The 22,406-nt window shown below is 31.5% G+C and overlaps 1 long non-coding RNA gene across 2 annotated transcripts in view; it reads left to right on the plus strand.

The window, feature by feature from the left end:
- LOC143242950 (uncharacterized) overlaps positions 1-22,406 on the plus strand; it is a 157,163-nt gene that overhangs the window by 46,196 nt on the left and 88,561 nt on the right. The window lies entirely within an intron of this gene.

Consider the following 22,406-nt stretch of genomic DNA (forward strand, 5'->3'; position numbering starts at 1 on the left):
TGTTTCAGGTCAACACTACATTCCAAAAAGGTGGTGCGGTGATACAGATTACCTATTAGAGATTGGGTCAAAGATAAAATATTTCGGGTCAACACTACATTCGAGAAAGTGGCTCCACAATAAAGATTTTCTATCAGAAATTGGGTCAAAGATAAAACTATATCAGGTCAACATGACATTCGAGAAAGGTGGCGTCACAGTAAAGATTTCCTTTTCGAGATTAGGTCAAATTTAAAACTGTCTCAACGATTTCTGCTTCGTACCGCCGTTTCATTTCTGTATGAGAAGTTGAAGTTTAACGTGATCATAAAAGATATTGTGTAGAAAAACCCAGACTAACTTTCGGTTGGGACAAGTTGTTTTGTTGAAGACTACAGCAATAATTATGATCTCCACGCCCCACAGGTTTATAACCAATGTCACTCCCTTGAATTAACTCTCGTAACACTCAACAAGCGTGTTAAGGCGTGCGACGTGTAATCTGAGGGTCGCGGTTTCGCATCCCCGTCGCGCCAAACATGCTCGCCCTTTCAGCCGTGGGGGCGTTAAAATGTAACGGTCAGTATTTGTTGGTAAAAGAGTTGGCGGTGGGTGATGATGACTAGCTGCCTTCCCTTTAGTCTTACACTGCTAAATTAGGGATCTTCGAGTAACTTTACGCGAAATTCAAAAACGAACCAACACTCAATACTGTTTAGTTTAACGTCTAGAACAGTATAATTATTCTTAATACACTCCAACAAATAATATCAACAAAAGAGTGTCTTTTAGAGCTCAACCTGTGTTATAGCAGAAACAATCATATTGTAGTGTCTTTCAGAACAATTACTGGTGATTTTAACGGGCGTTTTGTATTAGAAACTTTTTTACAACAAACGTGAGCAAACGTCGTAATGTGTATTATTGTAAATATACGTTTTACTCAAGCACGTGAATATTGTATGCGTACTCTCAAGTTTGTGTATACAAATATTTCTACAATAAATTTTAAAAGTATAATCACTGCCGTATAACTCTGTTTTTCATAAGGAAATCAGGAACGTTTTACCGAAGATTAAAAGAGAAGAGAAAATGTAATATTTCGTTTTTTAAAACAACATATTTTGATTAATGTGTAGCTACGCCTTCTCCGACCTCTTTCGTTTAACTTTTATTGCCTTGTAACTAGGCCTGTTGCCGGGAGTGTAGGTGTGTCATAATTATTTTGTTCGAGTCAAAATGTTGGTTGTATTTCTGTTTGTATTTATTATATGTGTGTATTGCATGCGACTCCCACGTGGTTAATGTGGTATCCTAAACTTTGTGTTAAGTCTTTTACAGAGCGTTTTCGTTTTGTTTGTGAGTATTGAATATAATGATCATGCGGCTTGCGCTTCTTATTCCCAAGAAATCTTTCCCCTGTGAAAAAAGTTTGGAGACCCTGAGCTAGAAACAAACAGAAATACAACCAACATTTTATTTATTTAAAAGGTTGTCAAAGAAGGTGGCATTAGCAAAAGCAATTGTCACATCGCACATAGTGAGTACACATCTGAATTTCACTAAGCCGCAAAAAAGTTAGTGAGATTTATAAAATTGGCGTTTGGCTTTCAAAATATCTTCAATTTTCGGTTCTGAATTGCTATATCTAATCATTAGAATTGCTTTCAAATGTTCATCAGTCAACCTTGATCCAAGTACCGACTTCACACACTTCATTTTGAAAATGCTTGTTCACAGATATAAGTTATTCCGCACATTGATGTCATACCAGATTCGAACTGCTTCAGCTTTGGAAAATCATCTTCAGGTGTGCAGATGTAAAATACAAAAAGTTGTCTCTCTCTGTGCTTTGCTTTCAACACGTCATTTCCTTGCAAATCGATGACCTCCAGCTGAAGTTCCATTGGCACGTCATCAATGACACAATCAAAAGGATTTTGAAAAAGGAGAATGTCACTTTCGATTCTGTCGAGATCCGAAAATCTCTCTAAAAAATGCTTATTTAAATCACCAATAATCTTTTTCTGAAACTTCAGGTTAACATCTTCTGTGATTCCAGCATGAAACTCATTGAAACACTGAAAATGAGAGAGGTTTTCTCCTTCCAAATGTGCTTCAAACAATGACAGCTTTCTCCGAAATCCTTTAATGATTCTATAGAGATCACAAACAAAGTTATTCTCCTCCTGAAGTTTCAAGTTCAATTCATTCATGTGGGATGTGATGTCACCAAAATTGACAACCAAGTTGGATCCGACAGAAGTGGATCGGCTCTATATTTCTCGATAAAAAAATATATATTTCTCTTTTCAGCTTATAAAAACGAGACAAGACTTTACCGCGGCTGAGCCACCTCACTGCCGTGTGATAAGGCAAGTCACATAAATCCGAATCAATTTCTTCAAGAAACACCTTGAACTGGCGATGATTAAGTGCAAGACCCCGAATGAAATTCACTGCAGAAATGACTTGTTTCAGTACGCAAGAAATATCTAAGTCTTTTCTACAGAGTGCTTGCTCGTGTATGATGCAGTGTATGAACAGAGTGCTTCAGAGTTGAAGATCTTCCAACTGTTTCCTGATCAGACCCGTCTTTACTCCAGCCATGTTTCTTCCTCCATCAACTGTAACACCTCTAAGCTGATTCCACTGAAGGTTATAGTCTTGCAAAGTTTTATGCACTTCCATGAAAATGTCTTCTCAACTTGTTCTTCCGTGCGTGCTGCAAACTGATGCCAACTCTTCCGTGATCTGAAAGTCCAAATTAACTCCACGAATGAACACGAGAAGTTGTGACGCACTCGAAAGATCAGTAGACTCATCCAGTGCCAGAGAATACCATTGGGAGTTTCTTGCTTTTTTGGCGTATCTGTAATGCGATGTTTTCTCCAAGTTCTTCTGCTCTCCGTACAACTGAAGTTGCTAAAGGCTGATACTTTTAAAGAAATTGTCTTTTCAAGACACAGCTCATTTGCTGCTTCCGTCATACACTCTTTGTTGAAGTTGCCGTCAATAAAAGGTTTTCCTCGCTCTGCCATCCTATGCACTATTTTGTAACTTGTACGAGTGACAGATTTATTTTCAGCAAATTTTCTCGTGAAGAGATTCTTTTGAGATTCAAAAACACGTATCATGGATTCAAATTTCTCAGAACGGAACTTCCTGAAAATTTCAAATATGTTGATCGATGTTTTGTTTCATAGTGACGCCAAAGATTGTACTCTCTTAAAACGGCAACACTTTCTGTGCATATCACACAAGTAGCTTTCTGTTTTCTTGTTTCCACAAAGAAGTGGTTTTCTCCCCATTCATCATTGAAAGCATGACACTCAAAGTCCACTTTTCTTCTTTTAAAAGCAGTCATGAAAAAAAAACAGGGTCTGAAAATAAAAAAACACAGAGCGCTGTGAGAAAAGTATTGTACTGGTCCAAGAACGCACAAACAAAATATATTGAAACGTACCTTTGGCACGAAACTTACCTGAGAACGAGTTTTGAAAAGCGCATAACCAGACTACTAGGAGAAATGAGCTTGCTGAAGCGGTAACCCAAGCCCGCTGAATTTACAAGACGAGTCGATGGGACGAGGGTTAAGTCTGTACTTGTTTTCGAAATCCTAATGCTTTTATAGATACGTGCCTCGATATGAATAAACGGGCAGCAAGGACGAAAGAAGAATTTTCCTATTGGTTAAAAATGCGCGTGACAGCCTTGTTTCTTTTTATCATAACGTCTTGTATTTGTCAGCTTGAAGCGACCATCGGTGTGATTTATTTTGTTATGACAGTCGGACATTTTAATTTCAAGCGGCTAGCTGCTGGCGGGCCGGTCAAAATTACCTCGAGGGCCGTAGTTTGGTGACCCTGGCCTGCAACATTCAGTTTGTTTTTCTTCTCTCCATATTTGAGGGTTAAGCAATTGAAAAGTCGAAAGTTTGAGCGACCATGATACTAAAGACGTTCCTTTTTTTTTTTTTTTTTTTACGGCTGAGGGTGCTTTATAAGTATGATCGTCGATTACATTGTTCGATATGATTTTAAACAACATCTTTATTGCGGAGGGTGTCGACGATTATTTGTCTTTCCTTCCTCGTGATTTGTGGGCCAAAGATAGAGACAGCTGCATTCTTTGGCGTTTCTCACCTGGTCATTAAGATTCGTGTTCCATAGGAAATTTCAAATTCAACATCAATATTTTCATGCTTTCTTCCATTAGTGAATTTATTTATTAGTTGGATATTTAATCAGTTCCAAGTCTCTAACCTTGTATTCATTTCTTTTGGTATTCTAACATTTTGTTTGTGATCTCATATGTTGCAAAGTGCTCTGTTTTTAATTTTTCACATTCCTCAGATTTATTCATGACCTTTTAGTTATTTTATATATTTTTATTTTAAGACGAAAAATAAATAAAATCATTGTTCATCAGTCACAACCGATCAACAATAACAATAAGAGGTGCTTCAATGTGTTAAAAGTTCAGCTGTCTTTACCTGTCCATCTTCCTATCTTTATCATGCTGTTTTCCTATCTTTATCTATCAGCCTGTCTATCTTTACCTCTTAGTCTTTGTGTCTTTATCTACCGGTGTTCCTTCTTTTATCTACGCGTTTTCTTGGCTTATCCAACAGTTTTCCTGTTATTGTACACCTGTCATCAAGGTACTGTTAATATAATCTATAAGTGTTCTCACCCATTTCAGTCTCTTGGTGTTGGGCTTCTCTGTGTCACATTTTAACGATCCACAGAAGGTAAAGTTACAGTAAAGTGTAAATGTTGTATTATGTTCTATTTAATATTATAGAGACAAGTTATGGCAGTATCCGTGTAACAACTTAAATAAATGTTTTCTTTTCTTTTCGAGTTACGAAGGGAGAAGTGTAATGAGTAGGAACAACTGTGTTAGAATTGAAACAACGTTCCAAACGAATAGTGGGATTGGCCGTCAATTATGACGCCCCCACTGCTGAAAGGGCGAGCATGTTTGGTGCGACCGGGAGTCGAACCCGCGACCCTCAATTACGAATCGAACGCCTTATCTCACCTGGCCATGCCGGACCAAATCTGAAAGAAGTCAATTGGTTACAGCGACCCCGTAACAATAAAATCTTTGAATTACAAAAAAATAATGAACGACTTAAGGCTTGGGCACCGTATGTTTGCGTTAGGCTTAAAACTAATTGAATTATGAGCCAAGGATAGAACCAGAAACACACACATACACTTCATGCTGTATGAACGTGCAAGACACACTTGGATGTTTTCTTATTCTGAACATTGATAAACTGGTTGTGACGTACAACCTTTGATAGTCGTAACCGACAAATTAATCAGTTGGGTGAAGACAGACTCTGCTCGAACTTTGTTTTCTGTTTAAGTTTTCTGGCTGAATACTTCCCTCGGTTTGTTTTACACCACATACAGAGAATAATATGTGGTTAGGTTTACAGATATGTGACAGAGTTAATTACATCTTAATACAGTAAAGACAGGTTGAGAGGATTACTGTTAAGTCAACAGTGAAACAGCTGTTTCCTTTTGGTTCTGACAGACAACATAACGTATGGACGTTTAAAGTTTAATATTGAAACGATAAAAGACAAACTGAGAACACGCTTAAAGTTTGTATTTATGATTAACTGCTTATTTTGAACATTAGTTTATTCAGAACCGAAATAACCAGATGTAAAAACTGAACCTGTCAGGATTGGAACCTTCGATTCTCCAGAGACGTGGGTTAGAATACCGTTTGATTCTAATTTCGCACCAAGTCAGATTTTTGGAATAAATGAATAAAACGTGCAAACGGTTCTGTTTCCTATTAAAGTATTTATATTTTTAAGAAAGCCACCAAGCCTAGCCGTCCCTAATATTGAAGAATAATCATTATGTTAGTACTGAATTTCTTCAAAAGATTAATTTGTTTAGTATGTATTATTAAGTGTTATTTTATATATACTTTTAAATTTTTTTAGAAGTAATTTTATTTAATGTATAAAGGCTTAATTTTTGATCTAATGCTGATTTGTTCTTCATTTGTCATAGAGCAAAAGAAGTTATTAATTTATCTATCTTTAGTTCATCTAAAGAATAGCTTCCTCTTATGTCATGAGTTGTTATTCAAGGGTTATTTTGCATTTCATTGTTTGCAGTTTTATGTATTATTCTTAAACATTATTTTTCATTGTAACTATACATTAAATGTATATTATTTAAATCATTTTTGTATTGAGATTGAAATTTGTATTTTCTGCTATGTTAAAATTTATTTTGTATAATCATTATGGAAGGGTTTTTCTTTATTGCATTTCTTTGTTAAAAGTTTCTGAAGTGTTCATTATAGGGTTTATATAGTTGTTCTGTACTTTGGTGGTAAAGTTCTGTGTTGTAAGGCGTGTTAATAAAATTATGATATTGAATTCTTTTTATGGAGAATTTTTAAAATTAGGATGCTGTATCGAGTTCTTTCTCTAAGAGTTGTGCTGTCTTTGTCATAAGTGTTCAAAAGAATGGTAAAAACTTAACACACTGTGTAACCATGGTTCAACTTTGAATTTTATATTTTTGAAAGTTAAAATTATCTACTAGTTTGAAGAAAAGCCTGAATTAGGGAGAGAGAAAATATTGTGTGTACAAATAAATGCATGTAATTTAAAAACAACAAGGAATATGCCAGTATGTTGAGACTGTCCTATCCACTGTACTAAACCCTAAAATAATAACAAAACACTCAAAGCCATCCCTTATTATTCAGATATGTAATGTGTCTTCCCCTTAACTTCCTCAGATTAACTGCATGTACTACATCTGAAAGCAATCCTTTTGAGGGGTCAGCTACCCTGTTAGAAAAATGAAGTTGTCTTAGTTAAAGACAACTGTTACGTTTATAATTTCCCTTAACAGTCTTAAACACCTTAATCAGTATTTGACATAGTATGTTTTTGAATTTATAATTTGTTCTGTGTGTGTGTGTGTGTATGTAATTTGATGTTGTTTAAGTTATCTTTCTCCTTACCATTGTATTGAGCTTACACCTATTCTGCTCATGGTGTAATGGGCCTCTTGATGAATCAAGACTCATGTTAATGTAACACTTGTTACAAAGAACAAGAGAACTCGTATTAATATAACACTTGTTACAAAGAACTAGACATTCATGTTAATGTAACACTTGTTACAAAGAACAAGACAATCATGTTAATATAACATTTGTTACAAAGAACAAGAAAACTCATTAATATAAAACTTGGAACAATAAGCAGGAGACACTCGTGTTAATGTGACACTTGTTACAAAGAACAAGACACACTCGTTATAATTTAACACTTTTTACACAGAAAGAGACACTCATGTTAATGTTACACTTGTTACAATGAACAAGAGACACTAATATTAGGTTAATACTTATTGCAAAGAACAAGAGAAATCGTTTTAATATAACACTTGTTACAAAGAACAAGAGACATTCATCTTAATGTAACACTTGTTGCAAAGAACAAAAAACAGTCATGTTAATCTAACACTTGTTTCAAAGAACAAGAGAAATCTTGTTATTATAACACTTGTTAGAAAGAACAAGAGACATTCATGTTAATGTAACACTTGTTACAAAGAACAAGAAACAATCATGTTAATCTAACACGTTTCAAAGAACAAGAGACACTGATGTCAATACAACAAGTGTTATACTAACATGATTGTTTCTTGTTCTTTTTAACAAGTGTTTCATTAACACGAGTTCTATAGTTCTTTATAAAAGTGTTTCATTAACATGAGTTCTCTTGTTCTTTGTAAAAGTGTTACATTAACACGAGTGTCTCTTGTTCTTCGTAACAAGTGTTATATTAACATGTCTCTTGTTCTTTGTCACATGTGTTACATAAACATGGGTGTATCTTGTTTTTTGTAACTAGTGTTACTTAAACGCGAGTTCTCTTGTTCTTTATAACAAGTGTTATAATAACGTGAGTGTTTCTTGTTTTTTGTAACAAGTGATATAACATGATTGTTTCTTGTTCTTTGTAACAAGTGTTACATTAACATGAGTCTCTTCTTTTTGTAACAAGTTTTGTATTCGCGTGAGTTCTCTTATTCTTTGAAACAAGTGTTATATTAACAATAATTGTTTCTTGTTTTTTCTAACAAGTGTTACAATAACACGAGTTTCTCTTGTTCTTTGTAACAAGTGTCACATTAACAGGAATGTCTTGTTCTTTATTACAAGTTCTCTATTAACACGACTTCTCTTGTTCTTTGTAGCAAGTGTTACATTAACATGAGTGTCGTGTTCTTTGTAACAAGTGTTGTATTAACATGTTACTTGTTACAAAGTACAAGAGACGCTCATGTTAATGTAACACTTGTTACAAAGATCTAGAGACACTCATGTTAATGTAACACTTGTTGGAAAGAACAAGAAACAATCATATAAATCTAACACTTGTTACAAAGAACAAGAGACACTCATGTTTATCTAACACATGTTACAATGTACAAGAGACTCTCATGTTAACGTAACACTTGTTACAAAGAACAAGAGAACTCGTATTGATATAAAACTTCTTACAAAGAACTAGAGACACTCATGTTAATATAACACTTATTTCAAAGAACAAGAAACAATCATATCAATGTAACACTTGTTACAACGAACAAGAAGTCGTGTTAATATAACAGTTGCTACAAAAAACAAGAGACAATCATGTTAATGTAACACTTGTTACAAAGAACAAGACAATCATGTTAATGTAACACTTGTTACAAAGAACAAGACAATCATGTTAATATAACACTTGTTACAAAGAACAAGACAATCATGTTAATATAACATTTGTTACAAAGAACAAGAAAACTCATAAATATAAAACTTGGAACAATAAGCAGGAGACACTCGTGTTAATGTGACACTTGTTACAAAGAACAAGACACACTCGTTATAATTTAACACTTTTTACACAGAAAGAGACACTCATGTTAATGTTACACTTGTTACAATGAACAAGAGACACTAATATTAGGTTAATACTTATTGCAAAGAACAAGAGAAATCGTTTTAATATAACACTTGTTACAAAGAACAAGATACATTCATCTTAATGTAACACTTGTTGCAAAGAACAAAAAACAGTCATGTTAATCTAACACTTGTTTCAAAGAAGAAGAGAAATCTTGTTATTATAACACTTGTTAGAAAGAACAAGAGACATTCATGTTAATGTAACACTTGTTACAAAGAACGAGAAACAATCATGTTAATCTAACACATGTTTCAAAGAACAAGAGACACTGATGTCAATACAACAAGTGTTATATTAACATGATTGTTTCTTGTTCTTTGTAACAAGGGTTACATAAACACGAGTTCTCTTGTTCTTTGTAACAAGTGTTTCATTAACGTAAGAGTTTCATGTTCTTTGTAACAAGTGTAATATAAACAAGATTTCTCTTGTTCTTTGAAACAAGTATTAGATTAACATGACTGTTTTTTGTTCTTTGCAACAAGTGTTACATTAACATGAGTATCTTTGTTTTTGTAACAAGTGTTACATTAACAGGAATATCTTGTTCTTTATTACAAGTGCTCTATTAACACGACTTCTCTTGTTCTTTGTAGCAAGTGTTAAATTAACATGAGTGTCGTGTTCTTTTGAACAAGTGTTGTTTTAACATGTTACTTGTTACAAAGTACAAGACTCATGTTAATGTAACTTGTTACAAGGAACAAGAGAACTTGTATTAATATAACACTTGTTACAAAGAACTAGACACTCATGTTAATGTAACAATTGTTACAAAGAACAAGAAAATCATATCAATCTAACACTTGTTACAAAGAACAAGAGACACTCATGTTGATATAACACTTGCTACAAAGAACTAGAGACACTCATGTTAATGTAACACTTGTTACAAAGAACAAGACAATCATGTTAATATAACATTTGTTACAAAGAACAAGAGAACTCGTGTTAATGTAATACTTGTTATAAAGAACAAGAAAACTCATTAATAGAAAACTTGGAACAATAAGTAGGAGACACTCGTGTTAATGTGACTTGTTACAAAGAACAAGACACACTCGTTATAATTTAACACTTTTTTACAAGAGAAAGAGACACTCATGTTAATGTTACACTTGTTACAAAGAACAAGAGACACTAATATTAGGTTAATACTTATTGCAAAGAACAAGAGAAATCGTTTTAATATAACAGTTGTTACAAAGAACAAGAGACATTCATCTTAATGTAACACTTGTTGCAAAGAACAAAAAACAGTCATGTTAATCTAACACTTGTTTCAAAGAACAAGAGACACTGATGTCAATACAACAAGTGTTATATTAACATGATTGTTTCTTGTTCTTTTTAACAAGTGTTTCATTAACACGAGTTTTATAGTTCTTTATAAAAGTGTTTTTTTAACATGAGTTCTCTTCTTTGTAAAAGTGTTACATTAACACGAGTGTCTCTTGTTCTTCGTAACAAGTGTTATATTAACATGTCTCTTGTTCTTTGTCACATGTGTTACATAAACATGGGTGTCTTGTTTTTTGTAACTAGTGTTACATAAACGCGAGTTCTCTTGTTGTTTATAACAACTGTTATAATATCGTGAGTGTTTCTTGTTTTTTGTAACAAGAGTTACATTAACATAATTGTATCTTGTTCTTTGTATCAAGTGATATATTAACATGATTGTTTCTTGTTCTTTGTAACAAGTGTTACATTAACATGAGTCTCTTGTTCTTTGTAACAAGTGTAACATAAAGATGATTGTCTCTTCTTTTTGTAACCAGTTTTATATTAGCATGAGTTCTCTTATTCTTTGAAACAAGTGTTATATTAACATCATTGTTTCTTGTTTTTTCTAACAAGTGTTACAATAACACGAGTTTCTATTCTTCTTTGTAACAAGTGTTACATTAACAGGAGTGTCTTGTTCTTTATTACAAGTGCTCTATTAACACGACTTCTCTTGTTCTTTGTAGCAAGTGTTACATTAACATGAGTGTCGTGTTCTTTGTAACAAGTGTTGTATTAACATGTTACTTGTTACAAAGTACAAGAGACTCATGTTAATGTAACACTTGTTGCAAAGAACAAGAGACATTCATCTTAATGTAACACTTGTTGCAAAGAACAAAAAACAGTCATGTTAATCTAACACTTGTTTCAAAGAACAATAGAAATCTTGTTATTATAACACCTGTTAGAAAGAACAAGAGACATTCATGTTAATGTAACACTTGTTACAAAGAACAAGAAACAATCATGTTAATCTAACTCATGTTTCAAAGAACAAGAGACACTGATGTCAATAGAACAAGTGTTATATTAACATGATTGTTTCTTGTTCTTTTTAACAAGTGTTTCATTAACACGAGTTTTATAGTTCTTTATAAAAGTGTTTCTTTAACATGAGTGTCTCTTGTTCTTCGTAACAAGTGTTATATTAACATGTCTCTTGTTCTTTGTCACATGTGTTACATAAACATGGGTGTCTCTTGTTTTTTGTAACTAGTGTTACATAAACGCGAGTTCTCTTGTTCTTTATAACAAGTGCTATAATAACATAATTGTATCTTGTTCTTTGTATCAAGTGATATATTAACATGATTGTTTCTTGTTCTTTGTAACAAGTGTTACATTAACATGAGTCTCTTCTTCTTTGTAACAAGTGTAACATAAAGATGATTGTCTCTTCTTTTTGTAACAAGTGTAACATAAAGATGATTGTCTCTTCTTTTTGTAATAAGTTTTATATTAGCATGAGTTCTCTTATTCTTTGAAACAAGTGTTATATTAACATCATTGTTTCTTGTTTTTTCTAACAAGTGTTACAATAACACGAGTTTCTCTTGTTCTTTGTAACAAGTGTTAGATTAACACGAGTATCTTTGTTTTTTGTAACAAGTGTTACATTAACAGGAATGTCTTGTTCTTTATTACAAGTGCTCTATTAACACGACTTCTCTTGTTCTTTGTAGCAAGTGTTACATTAACATGAGTGTCGTGTTCTTTGTAACAAGTGTTGTATTAACATGTTACTTGTTACAAAGTACAAGAGACTCATGTTAATGTAACACTTGTTACAAAGATCTAGAGACACTCATGTTAATGTAACACTTGTTGGAAAGAACAAGAAACAATCATATCAATCTAACACTAGTTCAAAGAACAAGAGACACTCATCTTAATCTAACACTTGTTTCAAAGAACAAGAGAAATCTTGTTATTATAACACTTGTTAGAAAGAACAAGAGACATTCATGTTAATGTAACACTTGTTACAAAGAACAAGAAACAATCATGTTAATCTAACACATGTTTCAAAGAACAAGAGACACTGATGTCAATACAACAAGTGTTATATTAACATGATTGTTTCTTGTTCTTTTTAAAAAGTGTTTCATTAACACGAGTTTTATAGTTCTTTATAAAAGTGTGTCATTAACATGAGTTCTCTTGTTCTTTGTAAAAGTGTTACATTAACACGAGTGTCTCTTCTTCTTCGTAACAAGTGTTATATTGACATGTCTCTTGTTCTTTGTCACATGTGTTACATAAACATGGGTGTCTATTGTTTTTCGTAAGTAGTGTTACATAAACGCGAGTTCTCTTCTTCTTTATAACAAGTGTTATAATAACGTGAGTGTTTCTTGTTTTTTGTAACAAGTGTTACATTAACATGAGTCTCTTGTTCTTTGTAACAAGTGTAACATAAAGATGATTGTCTCTTCTTTTTGTAACAAGTTTTATATTAGTATGAGTTCTCTTATTCTTTGAAACAAGTGTTATATTAACATCATTGTTTCTTGTTTTTTCTAACAAGTGTTACAATAACACGAGTTTCTCTTGTTCTTTGTAACAAGTGTTAGATTAACACAGTATCTTTGGTTTTTTGTAACAAGTGTTACATTAACAGGAATGTCTTGTTCTTTATTACAAGTGCTCTATTAACACGACTTCTCTTGTTCTTTGTAGCAAGTGTTACATTAACATGAGTGTCGTGTTCTTTGTAACAAGTGTTGTATTAACATGTTACTTGTTACAAAGATCTAGAGACACTCATGTTAATGTAACACTTGTTGGAAAGAACAAGAAACAATCATATGAATCTAACACTAGTTCAAAGAACAAGAGACACTCATGTTGATATAACACTTGCTACAAAGAACTAGAGACACTCATGTTAATGTAACACTTGTTACAAAGAACAAGACAATCATGTTAATATAACATTTGTTACAAAGAACAAGAGAACTCGTGTTAATGTAATAGTTGTTATAAAGAACAAGAAAACTCATTAATAGAAAACTTGGAACAATAAGTAGGAGACACTCGTGTTAATGTGACTTGTTACAAAGAACAAGACACACTCGTTATAATTTAACACTTTTTACACAGAAAGAGACACTCATGTTAATGTTACACTTGTTACAAAGAACAAGAGACACTAATATTAGGTTAACTTTTGTTACAAAGAACAAGAGACATTCATCTTAATGTAACACTTGTTGCAAAGAACAAAAAACAGTCATGTTAATCTAACACTTGTTTCAAAGAACAATAGAAATCTTGTTATTATAACACCTGTTAGAAAGAACAAGAGACATTCATGTTAATGTAACACTTGTTACAAAGAACAAGAAACAATCATGTTAATCTAACACGTTTCAAAGAACAAGAGACACTGATGTCAATACAACAAGTGTTATATTAACATGATTGTTTCTTGTTCTTTTTAACAAGTGTTACAATAACACGAGTTTCTCTTCTTCTTTGTAACAAGTGTTAGATTAACACGAGTATCTTTGTTTTTTGTAACAAGTGTTACATTAACAGGAATGTCTTGTTCTTTATTACAAGTGCTATATTAACACGACTTCTCTTGTTCTTTGTAGCAAGTGTTACATTAACATGAGTGTCGTGTTCTTTGTAACAAGTGTTGTATTAACATGTTACTTGTTACAAAGTACAAGAGACTCATGTTAATGTAACACTTGGTGGAAAGAACAAGAAACAATCATATCAATGTAACATTTGTTACAACGAACAAGAAGTCGTGTTAATATAACAGTTGCTACAAAAAACAAGAGACAATCATGTTAAATAACATTTGTTACAAAGAACAAGAGACACTCATGTTTATGTAACACTTTTTACAAAGAACAAGAGACATGTTAATATAACACTTGTTACAAAGAGCAAGAGACACTCATGTTACTGTAATACTTGTTACAAAGAACAAGAGAACTCGTGTTTATGTAACCATTGTTACAAAGAACATGAGACACTCATATTAATGTAACACTTGTTATATTGACATCAGTGTCTCTTGTTCTTTGTAACAAGTGTTATAATAACAAGATTTCTCTTGTTCTTTGAAACAAGTATTAGATTAACATGACTGTTTTTTGTTCTTTGCAACAAGTGTTACATTAACATGAGTATCTTTGTTTTTGTAACAAGTGTTACATTAACAGGAATATCTTGTTCTTTATTACAAGTGCTCTATTAACACGACTTCTCTTGTTCTTTGTAGCAAGTGTTAAATTAACATGAGTGTCGTGTTCTTTTGAACAAGTGTTGTTTTAACATGTTACTTGTTACAAAGTACAAGACTCATGTTAATGTAACTTGTTACAAGGAACAAGAGAACTTGTATTAATATAACACTTGTTACAAAGAACTAGACACTCATGTTAATGTAACAATTGTTACAAAGAACAAGAAAATCATATCAATCTAACACTTGTTACAAAGAACAAGAGACACTCATGTTGATATAACACTTGCTACAAAGAACTAGAGACACTCATGTTAATGTAACACTTGTTACAAAGAACAAGACAATCATGTTAATATAACATTTGTTACAAAGAACAAGAGAACTCGTGTTAATGTAATACTTGTTATAAAGAACAAGAAAACTCATTAATAGAAAACTTGGAACAATAAGTAGGAGACACTCGTGTTAATGTGACTTGTTACAAGAACAAGACACACTCGTTATAATTTAACACTTTTTTACACAGAAAGAGACACTCATGTTAATGTTACACTTGTTACAAGAACAAGAGACACTAATATTAGGTTAATACTTGTTGCAAAGAACAAGAGAAATCGTTTTAATATAACACTTGTTACAAAGAACAAGAGACATTCATCTTAATGTAACACTTGTTGCAAAGAACAAAAAAACAGTCATGTTAATCTAACACTTGTTTCAAAGAACAAGAGACACTGATGTCAATACAACAAGTGTTATATTAACATGATTGTTTCTTGTTCTTTAACAAGTGTTTTCATTAACTACAGTTTTATAGTTCTTTATAAAAGTGTTTTTTTAACATGAGTTCTCTTCTTTGTAAAAGTGTTACATTAACACGAGTGTCTCTTGTTCTTCGTAACAGAATGTTATATTAACATGTCTCTTGTTCTTTGTCACATGTGTTACATAAACATGGGTGTCTTGTTTTTTGTAACTAGTGTTACATAAACGCGAGTTCTCTTCTTGTTTATAACAACTGTTATAATAACGTGAGTGTTTTTTGTTTTTTTGTAACAAGTGTTACATTAACATAATTGTATCTTGTTCTTTGTATCAAGTGATATATTAACATGATTGTTTCTTGTTCTTTGTAACAAGTGTTACATTAACATGAGTCTCTTGTTCTTTGTAACAAGTGTAACATAAAGATGATTGTCTCTTCTTTTTTGTAACAAGTTTTATATTAGCATGAGTTCTCTTATTCTTTGAAACAAGTGTTATATTAACATCATTGTTTCTTGTTTTTTTTCTAACAAGTGTTACAATAACACGAGTTTCTATTCTTCTTTGTAACAAGTGTTACATTAACAGGAGTGTCTTGTTCTTTATTACAAGTGCTCTATTAACACGACTTCTCTTGTTCTTTGTAGCAAGTGTTACATTAACATGAGTGTCGTGTTCTTTGTAACAAGTGTTGTATTAACATGTTACTTGTTACAAAAGTACAAGAGACTCATGTTAATGTAACACTTGTTACAAAGAACAAGAGACTCATCTTAATGTAACACTTGTTGCAAAGAACAAAAAAACAGTCATGTTAATCTAACACTTGTTTCAAAGAACAATAGAAATCTTGTTATTATAACACTTGTTAGAAAGAACAAGAGACATTCATGTTAATGTAACACTTGTTACAAAGAACAAGAAACAATCATGTTAATCTAACTCATGTTTCAAAGAACAAGAGACACTGATGTCAATAGAACAAGTGTTATATTAACATAATTGTTTCTTGTTCTTTTTAACAAGTGTTTCATTAACACGAGTTTTATAGTTCTTTATAAAAGTGTTTCTTTAACATGAGTGTCTCTTGTTCTTCGTAACAAGTGTTATATTAACATGTCTCTTGTTCTTTGTCACATGTGTTACATAAACATGGGTGTCTCTTGTTTTTTTGTAACTAGTGTTACATAAACGCGAGGATTCTCTTGTTCTTTATAACAAGTGCTATAATAACATGAGTGTTTCTTGTTTTTTTGTAACAAGTGTTACATTAACATAATTGTATCTTGTTCTTTGTATCAAGTGATATATTAACATGATTGTTTCTTGTTCTTTGTAACAAGTGTTACATTAACATGAGTCTCTTCTTCTTTGTAACAAGTGTAACATAAAGATGATTGTCTCTTCTTTTTGTAACAAGTGTAACATAAAGATGATTGTCTCTTCTTTTTTGTAATAAGTTTTATATTAGCATGAGTTCTCTTATTCTTTGGAAACAAGTGTTATATTAACATCATTGTTTCTTGTTTTTTTCTAACAAGTGTTACAATAACACGAGTTTCTCTTGTTCTTTGTAACAAGTGTTAGATTAACACAAGTATCTTTGTTTTTTTGTAACAAGTGTTACATTAACAGGAATGTCTTGTTCTTTATTACAAGTGCTCTATTAACACGACTTCTCTTGTTCTTTGTAGCAAGTGTTACATTAACATGAGTGTCGTGTTCTTTGTAACAAGTGTTGTATTAACATGTTACTTGTTACAAAGTACAAGAGACTCATGTTAATGTAACACTTGTTACAAAGATCAAGAACACTCATGTTAATGTAACACTTGTTGGAAAAAACACAAAAGACAATCATATCAATAACACTAGTTCAAGAACAAGAGACACTCATCTTAATCTAACACTTGTTTCAAAGAACAAGAGAAATCTTGTTATTATAACACTTGTTAGAACAACAAGAGACATTCATGTTAATGTAACACTTGTTACAAAGAACAAGAAACAATCATGTTAATCTAACACATGTTTCAAAGAACAAGAGACACTGATGTCAATACAACAAGTGTTATATTAACATGATTGTTTCTTGTTCTTTTTAAAAAGTGTTTCATTAACACGAGTTTTATAGTTCTTTATAAAAAGTGTGTCATTAACATGAGTTCTCTTGTTCTTTGTAAAAGTGTTACATTAACACGAGTGTCTCTTGTTCTTCGTAACAAGTGTTATATTGACATGTCTCTTGTTCTTTGTCACATGTGTTACATAAACATGGGTGTCTCTTGTTTTTTTCGTAAGTAGTGTTACATAAACGCGAGTTCTCTTCTTCTTTATAACAAGTGTTATAATAACGTGAGTGTTTCTTGTTTTTTGTAACAAGTGTTACATTAACATGAGTCTCTTGTTCTTTGTAACAAGTGTAACATAAAGATGATTGTCTCTTCTTTTTGTAACAAGTTTTATATTAGTATGAGTTCTCTTATTCTTTGAAACAAGTGTTATATTAACATCATTGTTTCTTGTTTTTTCTAACAAGTGTTACAATACACGAGTTTCTCTTGTTCTTTGTAACAAGTGTTAGATGTAACAGAATATCTTTGTTTTTTTTGTAACAAGTGTTACATTAACAGAGAATGTCTTGTTCTTTATTACAAAGTGCTCTATTAACACGACTTCTCTTGTTCTTTGTAGCAAGTGTTACATTAACATGAGTGTCGTGTTCTTTGTAACAAGTGTTGTATTAACATGTTACTTGTTACAAAGATCTAAGAGACACTCATGTTAATGTAACACTTGTTGAAAGAACAAGAAACAATCATATTAATCTAACACTTGTTCAAGAACAAGAGACACTCATGTTGATATAACACTTGCTACAAAAGAACTAGAGACACTCATGTTAATGTAACACTTGTTACAAAAGAACAAGAGTAATCATGTTAATATAACATTTGTTACAAAGAACAAGAACTCGTGTTAATGTTAGTTGTTATAAGAACAAGAAAACTCATTAATGAAAACTTGGAACAATAAGTAGGAGACACTCATTGTTAATGTGACTTGTTACAAGAACAAGACACACTCGTTATAATTTAACACTTTTTTACACAGAAAGAGACACTCATGTTAATGTTACACTTGTTACAAGAACAAGAGACACTAATATTAGGTTAACTTTTTTATTTACAAAGAACAAAGAGACATTCATCTTAATGTAACACTTGTTGCAAGAACAAAAACAGTCATGTTAATCTAACACTTGTTTCAAGAACAATAGAAATCTTGTTATTATAACACTTGTTAGAAAGAACAAGAGACATTCATGTTAATGTAACACTTGTTACAAAGAACAAAAAACAATCATGTTAATCTAACACGTTTCAAGAACAAGAGACACTTGATGTCAATACAACAAGTGTTATATTAACATGATTGTTTCTTGTTCTTTTTTTTAACAAGTGTTACAATAAAAAGGAGTTTCTCTTGTTCTTTGTAACAAGTGTTAGATTAACACGAGTATCTTTGTTTTTTTTGTAACAAGTGTTACATTAACAGGAATGTCTTGTTCTTTATTACAAGTGCTATATTACACGACTTCTCTTGTTCTTTGTAGCAAGTGTTACATTAACATGAGTGTCGTGTTCTTTGTAACAAGTGTTGTATTAATATGTTACTTGTTACAAAGTACAAGAGACTCATGTTAATGTAACGCGGTGGAAAGAACAAGAAACAATCATATCAATGTAACATTTGTTACAACAGAACAGAGTCGTGTTAATATAACAGTTGCTACAAAAAAAACAAGAGACAATCATGTTAAATAACATTTGTTACAAAGAACAAGAGACACTCATGTTTATGTAACACTTTTACAAGAACAAGAGACATGTTAATATAACACTTGTTACAAAAGACAAGAGACACTCATGTTACTGTAATACTTGTTACAAGAACAAGAGAGACTCGTGTTTATGTAACAATTGTTACAAAGAACATGAGACACTCATGTTAATGTAACACTTGTTATATTGACATCAGTGTCTCTTGTTCTTTGTAACAAATGTTATAATAACAATATTTCTCTTGTTCTTTGAAACAAGTAATTAGATTAACATGACTGTTTTTTTTGTTCTTTGCAACAAAATGTTACATTAACATGGTATCTTTGTTTTGTAACAAGTGTTACATTAACAAGGAATATCTTGTTCTTTATTACAAGTGCTCTATTAACACGACTTCTCTTGTTCTTTGTAGCAAGTGTTAAATTAACATGAGTGTCGTGTTCTTTTGAACAAGTGTTGTTTTAACATGTTACTTGTTACAAAAGAAACAAGACTCATGTTAATGTAACTTGTTACAAGAACAAGAGAACTTGTATTAATATAACACTTGTTACAAAGAACTAGACACTCATGTTAATGTAACAATTGTTACAAAGAACAAAGAAAATCATATCAATCTAACACTTGTTACAAGAACAAGAGAACTCGTGTTAATGTAATACTTGTTATAAGAACAAGAAAACTCATTAATAGAAAACTTGGAACAATAGAGTAGGAGACACTCGTGTTAATGTGACTTGTTACAAGAACAAGACACACTCGTTATAATTTAACACTTTTTTACACAGAAAGAGACACTCATGTTAATGTTACACTTGTTACAAAAGAACAAGAGACACTAATATTAGGTTAATACTTATTGCAAAGAACAAGAGAAATCGTTTTAATATAACACTTGTTACAAAGAACAAAGAGACATTCATCTTAATGTAACACTTGTTTCAAAGAACAAGAGACACTGATGTCAATACAACAAGTGTTATATTAACATGATTGTTTCTTGTTCTTTTTTAACAAATGTTTCATTAACAAGAGTTTTATAGTTCTTTATAAAAGTGTTTTTTTTTAACATGAGTTCTCTTCTTTGTAAAAGTGTTACATTAACATGAAGTGTCTCTTGTTCTTCGTAACAAGTGTTATATGCTATGTCTCTTGTTCTTTGTCACATGTGTTACATAAACATGGGTGTCTCTTGTTTTTTTTGTAACTAGTGTTACATAAACGCGAGTTCTCTTGTTCTTTTATAACAACTGTTATAATAACGTGAGTGTTTCTTGTTTTTTGTAACAAGTGTTACATTAACATAATTGTATCTTGTTCTTTGTATCAAGTGATATATTAACATGATTGTTTCTTGTTCTTTGTAACAAGTGTTACATTAACATGAGTCTCTTGTTCTTTGTAACAAGTGTAACATAAAGATGATTGTCTCTTCTTTTTTTGTAACCAGTTTTATATTAGCATGAGTTCTCTTATTCTTTGAAACAAGTGTTATATTAACATCATTGTTTCTTTTTTTTTCTAACAAGTGTTACAATAACACAGTTTCTCTTGTTCTTTGTAACAAGTGTTAGATTAACACAGTATCTTTGTTTTTTGTAACAAGTGTTACATTAACAGGAATGTCTTGTTCTTTATTACAAGTGCTCTATTAACACGACTTCTCTTGTTCTTTTAGCAAGTGTTACATTAACATGAGTGTCGTGTTCTTTGTAACAAGGGTTGTATTAACATGTTACTTGTTACAAAAGTACAAGAGACTCATGTTAATGTAACACTTGTTACATAAGATCTAGAACACTCATGTTAATGTAACATTTGTTGGAAGAACAAGAAACAATCATATCAATGCAACATTTGTTACAACGAACAAGAAGTCATGTTTTAATATTATTACAGTTGCTACAAAAAACAAGGAGACAAATCATGTTAAATAACATTTGTTACAAAGGAACAAGAGACAATCATGTTAAATAACATTATTTGTTACAAAGAACAAGAGACACTCATGTTTATGTAACACTTTTACACAAGAACAAGAGACTCATATGTTAATATAACACTTGTTACAAAGGAAGAGACACTCATGTTACTGTAACACTTGTTACAAAGAACAAAGAGAACTCGTGTTTATGTAACCATTGTTACAAGAACATGAGACACTCACATTTATGTAACCCTTGTTACAAAGAGACATGAGACACTCATATTAATGTAACACTTGTTATATTGACATCAGTGTCTCTTGTTCTTTGTAACAAAATATTATAATAATAAGATTTCTCTTGTTCTTTGAAACAAGTATTGTCAGATTAACATGACTGTTTTTTGTTCTTTGCAACAAGTGTTTCATTAAAATGAGTTTCTCTTGTTCTTTGTAACAAGTGTTAGATTAACATGAGTATCTTTGTTTTTCTAATAAGTGTTACATTAACAGGAATGTCTTGTTCTTTATTACAAGTGCTTTATTAGCACGACTTCTCTTGTTCTTTGTAGCAAGTGTTACATTAACATGAGTGTCGTGTTCTTTTAACAAAGTGTTGTATTAACATGTTACTTGTTACAAAGATCAAGAAGACACTCATGTTAATGTAACACTTGTTGGAAAGAACAAGAAACAATCATATCAATCTAACACTAGTTCAAAGAACAAGAGACACTCATGTTTATCTAACACTTGTTACAATGTACAAGAGACTCTCGTGTTAACGTAACACTTGTTACAAAGAACAAGAGAACTCGTATTGATATAAAACTTCTTACAAGAACTAGACACTCATGTTAATGTAACACTTATTACAAAAGAACAAGAAACAATCATATCAATGTAACACTTGTTACAGAAGAGCAAGAAGTCGTGTTAATATAACAGTTGCTACAAAAAACAAGAGACAATCATGTTAAATAACATTTGTTACAAAGGACAAGACAATCATGTTAATATAACATTTGTTACAAAGAACAAGAGAACTCGTGTTAATGTAATACTTGTTATAAAGACAAGAAAACTCATTAATAGAAACTTGGAACAATAAGTAGGAGACACTCGTGTTAATGTGACTTGTTACAAAGAACAAGATACACTCGTTATAATTTAACACTTTTTACACAGAAAGAGACACTCATGTTAATGTTACACTTGTTACAAGAACAAGAGACTAATATTAGGTTAATACTTGTTGCAAGAACAAGAAATCGGTTTAATATAACACTTGTTACAAAGAACAAGAGACATTCATCTTAATGTAACACTTGTTGCAAAAAAAAAAGTCATGTTAATCTAACACTTGTTTCAAAGAAC

Source organism: Tachypleus tridentatus, unplaced genomic scaffold, assembly GCF_004210375.1.
Source record: "Tachypleus tridentatus isolate NWPU-2018 unplaced genomic scaffold, ASM421037v1 Hic_cluster_2, whole genome shotgun sequence".
NCBI classification, from domain to species: Eukaryota; Metazoa; Arthropoda; class Merostomata; order Xiphosura; family Limulidae; genus Tachypleus; species Tachypleus tridentatus.